This window comes from Budorcas taxicolor, chromosome 1, assembly GCF_023091745.1.
Source record: "Budorcas taxicolor isolate Tak-1 chromosome 1, Takin1.1, whole genome shotgun sequence".
In the NCBI taxonomy this organism is placed as follows: domain Eukaryota; kingdom Metazoa; phylum Chordata; class Mammalia; order Artiodactyla; family Bovidae; genus Budorcas; species Budorcas taxicolor.
In genome coordinates, this window is record NC_068910.1 from 135,566,892 (window position 1) to 135,572,623 (window position 5,732).

The 5,732-nt window shown below is 39.5% G+C and overlaps 2 non-coding genes across 2 annotated transcripts; both read left to right on the forward strand.

Annotated features, from left to right (window-relative positions):
* The first annotated feature begins 4,557 nt into the window (after positions 1 to 4,557).
* Positions 4,558 to 4,664, forward strand: LOC128057937 (U6 spliceosomal RNA). Its single transcript, XR_008200378.1, has one exon. It is a non-coding gene; the product is annotated as a U6 spliceosomal RNA (small nuclear RNA).
* Positions 4,665 to 5,369: 705 nt separating this feature from the next.
* TRNAE-CUC (transfer RNA glutamic acid (anticodon CUC)) lies at positions 5,370 to 5,441 on the forward strand. The gene has a single exon. It is a non-coding gene; the product is annotated as a tRNA-Glu (tRNA).
* The last annotated feature ends 291 nt before the right edge of the window (positions 5,442 to 5,732 follow it).

The window sequence follows — 5,732 nt, forward strand, 5'->3', positions numbered from 1 at the left end:
CCCCTTCAAATTAGATCTGTGAGCTTGTGCAGGTTACTTAATATCTCTCAGTCCCTATTTCTGTATTTTAAAATACAGGCCATTATCAAAGGACTTTCAAGGGATTGACACTTAATTACCCACAGAGGGAACCTGTACTCTGTGCTGGCTTCCTTCCCTTCTCTGTCTCACTTTCCTACTTCTGTACTATGGGCGCTTCCTGGAATTGTAACTGAGCAGGACCCTATAGGGCCTTCCCAGGACACAGCACTACCCACGCCCCCGTACACGTCCTCCACTTGCCTTTTAATTTATTTATTTATGGCTGCACTGGGTCTTCATTGCTACAAGTGGACTTTCTCTAGTTGTGGCAAACAGGGGCTACTCTCTAGCTGCTGTCTCAGGCTTCTCACTGTGGTGGCTTCTCTCATTGTGAAGCATGGGTTCTAGGTATGCGGGCTTCAATAGTTGCAGCACTTTGGTTCAATAGTTATGGCACATGGGCTTAGCTGCTCTGCAGGATGTGGGATCTTCCCTGACCAGGGATAGAACCCGGGTCCCCGGCATTAGCAGGCAAATTCTTAACCACCAGACCACCAGGGAGGTCCCCTGCCTGCCTCTTGTTTGTAGAAAAATTTTAGCCTCCTAGGCCTTCCATGAATTCTGAAGAATAAATTTAATCAGAGAAATGAGAAAATGCAGAAACAAAGGAAAACAGTCAAACAAGACAAAATAATAATAGTTTAGTCATTAAGCAAAGTCAAGGAATTTTAGTTCCTCCTCAAGGACTTAGATAATATTCTGAGCCATATTCTTTGAGGTATTTTGCAGACAATGAAGCCCCCACCAGATGGAAGAAGTTAACTGCGTCCTGTCCACAAGCACGTAGATCCCAGATTGGTTGGAACCAGAAGGTTGATGATGTTGACTCCTGAGTATCTCACCACCAACCAATCAGAAGAATGTCCATGTGCTGATCACACATCCCACAACCTCTCTTAGCATGTATCCTCCTCCTCTTTTCCCTAAATAATTTCTGGGGAGTAGGGAGTTGGTTCATTTGGACATGAGTCTACTTCTTTCCCAGGATTGCCAGCTTCCTCAATCAACCTACCTTTCCTTTTATTTAGCATTTCTCTCTCTGTATAGGATTCTTGAGCCATTAGCAGCCGAACCTGAGTTAGGTAATGGAATCATCTCACACGCCAAATGCAATTCTCATCTTAGGTCCTGCTCTGGGAAAGCCAAATTAAGAATACACATGTATTCTATAGAATTCACCTGTATTCTATCCGTCTCTACTTGTATGACATTTCTTTATTTTTTATTTTTCTGTATAACATTTCTTATTCAAATATTAATCTCAAAGAATCTCCACAGACTCTACTTGCTAGATTGACTACTGATCCCCAGATGTGTCAGTGTGATAGGCATACTCATAGACAGTGGGGTTCTTATGGAAACTTCCATTAAGGAACTTGCAAAAAACATACAAATAGTTTACCCACTCCGAGTATGTTGGTATTTTTTAAATGAATAAGTGTTTTTAAAACATTGAAGTGTAACACACACAGAACACTGTGTATCATAAGTTTGTGAAAATTAATAAAGGAAAATGTCACTAAAATGGCATTGAGAGGCGGAAGGGGGAGCTTTAATGCAGTACCACTCAAGTCAGTTAATTACAGGAAAACTGTCAATTACAGACCACAATAGAAGAATCACCAACAAGAAAGAATCTTCAATTATAGGCCCCAACCAGACAAGGTGTATGTTGAGTATCCTACAAGAAATCAGCTACCCCAGCAACTTAACCAATGAGAAACTGTCATCACCCTGAACTCCCACTTTTTTCCAATGGGCTTTCATTCATGATAATAATCTTATACTTCCTCCTTTTTCTCTATAAAATAATGTTCTTCTCCTTTGTTTGTTGAACTTGCTTATAGTTTTTGCTGTGGCTTGTTTGTCTTGAACTGCTGCTCTCTGCTATTCCCAACTAAACCTATTTTTTGCTAGTAAAATAACTTACTTTTAAGATCAATACGCTTGATGTGATGTTATGATATAATAAGAAATACTTATTGGGTCTTTGTCCTGGTTCTTGGCACAGAGCTTCTAAAACTCTTATAACTTCCTAAGTGGTAAGAGTAACAGAACATCTCCTGTTATAATTGTTTTTTTGTCCTTAGGTCCTAAAACAGGTAAAAGAAGCATCTTTTATTATAACATTTGGTTTAATTCCCAGTTACTGAAATGGCTCCAGAGTGACAAAAGTGAAAGGAGTGCCCATTGTTATTCATAGCAAGTCCCTTTCAACAGTACCTGAGTTTATGTTAGTGAGGTGAGTTTTAGAAAGCCCCTAAGGATGTGGGGCTGGTTACCAAGAGACTCAACCGTGTGATTAGAGGGTTGGAATTTTCAGCTCCACCTCTCAACCTCTGAGGAAGGAGAAGTAGTTAAATGTTAAGGCAATCACTAATGCCAATGAAATGAAGCTGCCATAAAAGTCCTAATAAGGGTTTGGGGAGCTTCCAGTTTGGTGAACAAGAACACATTGATATGCCAGTAGGGTGGTGCACCCCAAACTCAGCAGGGATAAAAGTTTCTATAACTCAGGACCCTTCACCCTATGTATCTCTTCATTCGGCTGTTTATTTGTATTCTTTAATTTATTATTTGTAATAAATTGGCGCATGTATGCATGCTACATCACCTCAGTCATGTCCAACTCTTTGCAACCCTATGGACTGTAGCCCACCAGGCTCCTCCGTCTATGGGATTCTCCAGGCAAGAATCCTGGAGTGGGCTGTCATGCCTTCCTCCAGGGGATCTTTCCTGCCCAGGGATTGAAACCACGTCTCTTACATCTCCTGCATAGGCAGCCAGGTTCTTTACCACTAACGCCACCTGGGAAACCCCAGTAAATTGGGAACAGTAAGTAAACTGTTTTCCAGGGTTCTGTGAGCCATTCTAGCAAATTGCCAAACTTGAGGCGGTCACAGGAACCCCTGATATGTAGCCCCCCAGTTATTCAGAAGTACAAGTTACACTTTGGCATCTGAAGTGGGGGCAATCTTGTGTGACTCAGCCGTTAACCTGTGGGTCTGTCCCAACTCCAGGCAGTTAGTTTTAGAACTGGGTTAAATTGTAGGACATCCAGCCAGAGTCTGCCAAGAACTAGAGAATTGTTTGGTGTGGAAAACCCCACACATCTGGTGTCAGAAGTATTGCATATAGAGAGGAAATGGTGTTTTTCCTTTTAATGATTTATCACAAAGTGAACACACTCATGTAACCTTAAGCTATATTAAAAAAAAAAAAAGAATATTGCTAATATGCCAGATTTGTCATGGCCTTTGTGGCCCCTCTCATTTATTGCTTTTCCTCTCTCTCTAAAAGATAACCACAATCTCTCATTAAACATTAGTTTTATTTTTGAACTTTTAACAAATGGAATCATACAGTATGTATTTGTAATGCTTTACTGAGATGTAATTCATATATTATACAAGTGACTCATTTTAAATGTACAAGTCAAGAGTTTTTAGCATATTCAGAGTTGTGCAACTATCATTACCTCAATTTTGAACATTTACATCATCACAAAAAGAAGCCCTATATCTCTCAGCAGTCACTACCTGTTTCTTCCCAACCCTTCACCCCACTGCCCCCAGCACTAGCAACTGTTTATTTTCAGTCTCTGTAGATTTGCCTATTCTGGACATTTCATATAAATGGGATCATACAATATGTAGTCTTTTGCAACTGGCTTCATTTACTTAGCATGTTTCCAAGGTTCACCCATATTATAGCCTGTGCTTGTATTTCATTCCCTTTTTATTGCCAAATAATATTCCATTATGCAATGTTATGGACTGAATCGTATCCCCTACCCCCACTGTAAATTTGCATGTTGAAGCCTTAACACCCAATGTGATTTGGAAATAGGAACTTTAAAGAGATCATTACAATTTTATGACATTGTAAGGGTGGAGCCCTAATCCAATGTGACTACTGTCATTACAGGAAGAAGAGTCAGCGGGGAGGTACACACATGAGAGAAAGGCCATGTGAGGACACAGTGAGAAGGCAGCCATCTGCAAGCAAAGGTGAGAAGTTTCAGGGGATAACCAAACCTATCAGTACCTTGTTATTGGACTTCTAGCCTCCAGAAATGTGACAATTTCCTGCTGTTTAAGCCATCCAGTCTGTGGTATTCTATTATGGCAGCCCCAGTAGACTAATGCATGAACCAAATGGAATTCCTAGAGCTGAAAAATGCAGAATCTAAAATTTAAAATTTACTAGGTTGGACTTCACTGGTGGTCCAGTGGTTGAGTCTGCCTGCCAATATAGGGGACCCAGGTTTGATCCTTGGTCTGGGATAATTCCACATGTTGTGGAGCAAATAAGCCCACGTACTACAACTACTGCAGCCTGCATGCTCTAGAGCCCGTGCTCTGCTAAACCAGAAGCCACTGCAATGAGAAGCCCTCACATTGCAACTAGAGAAAGCCCACGTGCAGAAACAAAGACCCAACACAGCCAAAACAAATAGCATTAAAAAAATGTATTATGCTCGCTTTGGCAGCACATATACTAAAACTGGAATGATACAGAGTAGATTAGCATGGCCCCTGCGCAAGGATGACGTGCAAATTCGTGAAGCGTTCCATATTTTTTGGTGGATTCATGTTGATGTGTGGCAAAACCAACACAATATTGTAAAGTAATTAACCTCCAATTAAAATAAATAAATTTTTATTTTTTTAATGTATTAAAAAATTTACTGGGTAAATTATGCACTGGAGATGAAAGGAGCAATGGGTCTGAAGACAGGGCACTAGAAACCTTTTAAACTGAAGCACAGAGAAGTAAGGCTGAAAAATAACTAACTAGAGCCTCAGTAATCTGTGAGACGATATAAAGAGTTCTGCCATATGTGTACTGGAGTTCCAACAAGAGAGGGAAGCAGCAAAAGCCATTTGATGTCAGAAATATTTTCAAATTTAGTGACACATTAAATTCCGAGAAGTTCAAAGAAGTCCAAGCAGAATATACATAAGGAAAAGCATACCAATGTGACTATAGTTGATTACACTGTATTGTATAAATGAAATTTACTAAGACAGTAAAACTTAAATGTTCTCACCAAGAAGGAAAGAAAAAGAAAGACAGATAGGAAGAGAAAGAAAGAGGTGATAGTTGTGATAATTAACTGGATTGAGGATTCCTTTCACAGTGTATATCAAATCATCATGTTGTACACTTTAAATATAATTTTAATTTGTCAGTAATACTGACAAAACTCATACCAAAGCACAACAAAATCAAGTTGAAAAACAGTGATGAAGAGAATATTTTAAAAGCACAAAAGAATAGGGAATTCCCTGGTGGTCCAGCGGTTAGGACATTGTGCTCTCATTGATAGGGCCCAGGTTCAATCCCTGGTCAGGGAATTAAGATCTCACAAGCTGTATGCAATGGCCAAAATAAAATAAAATACACAGGATTATAAACAAATAGAAAGCACCGAAGAATAAATGATAAATTAAATACAGAGAAACAGAGATAAACATTATTGCTGACTTCTCAGAAAAAATACCAGTCAGGAGAAATTGAACTATCATCTTGAAACTGATGAAACCAAACAAAAACAAGGGGTAAAAAACTATCAACCCACGACTGGTAATACTACCCTTCAGCATGAAGATGAAATAAACAGACATTTGCAAGTAAAGAAGATCAGA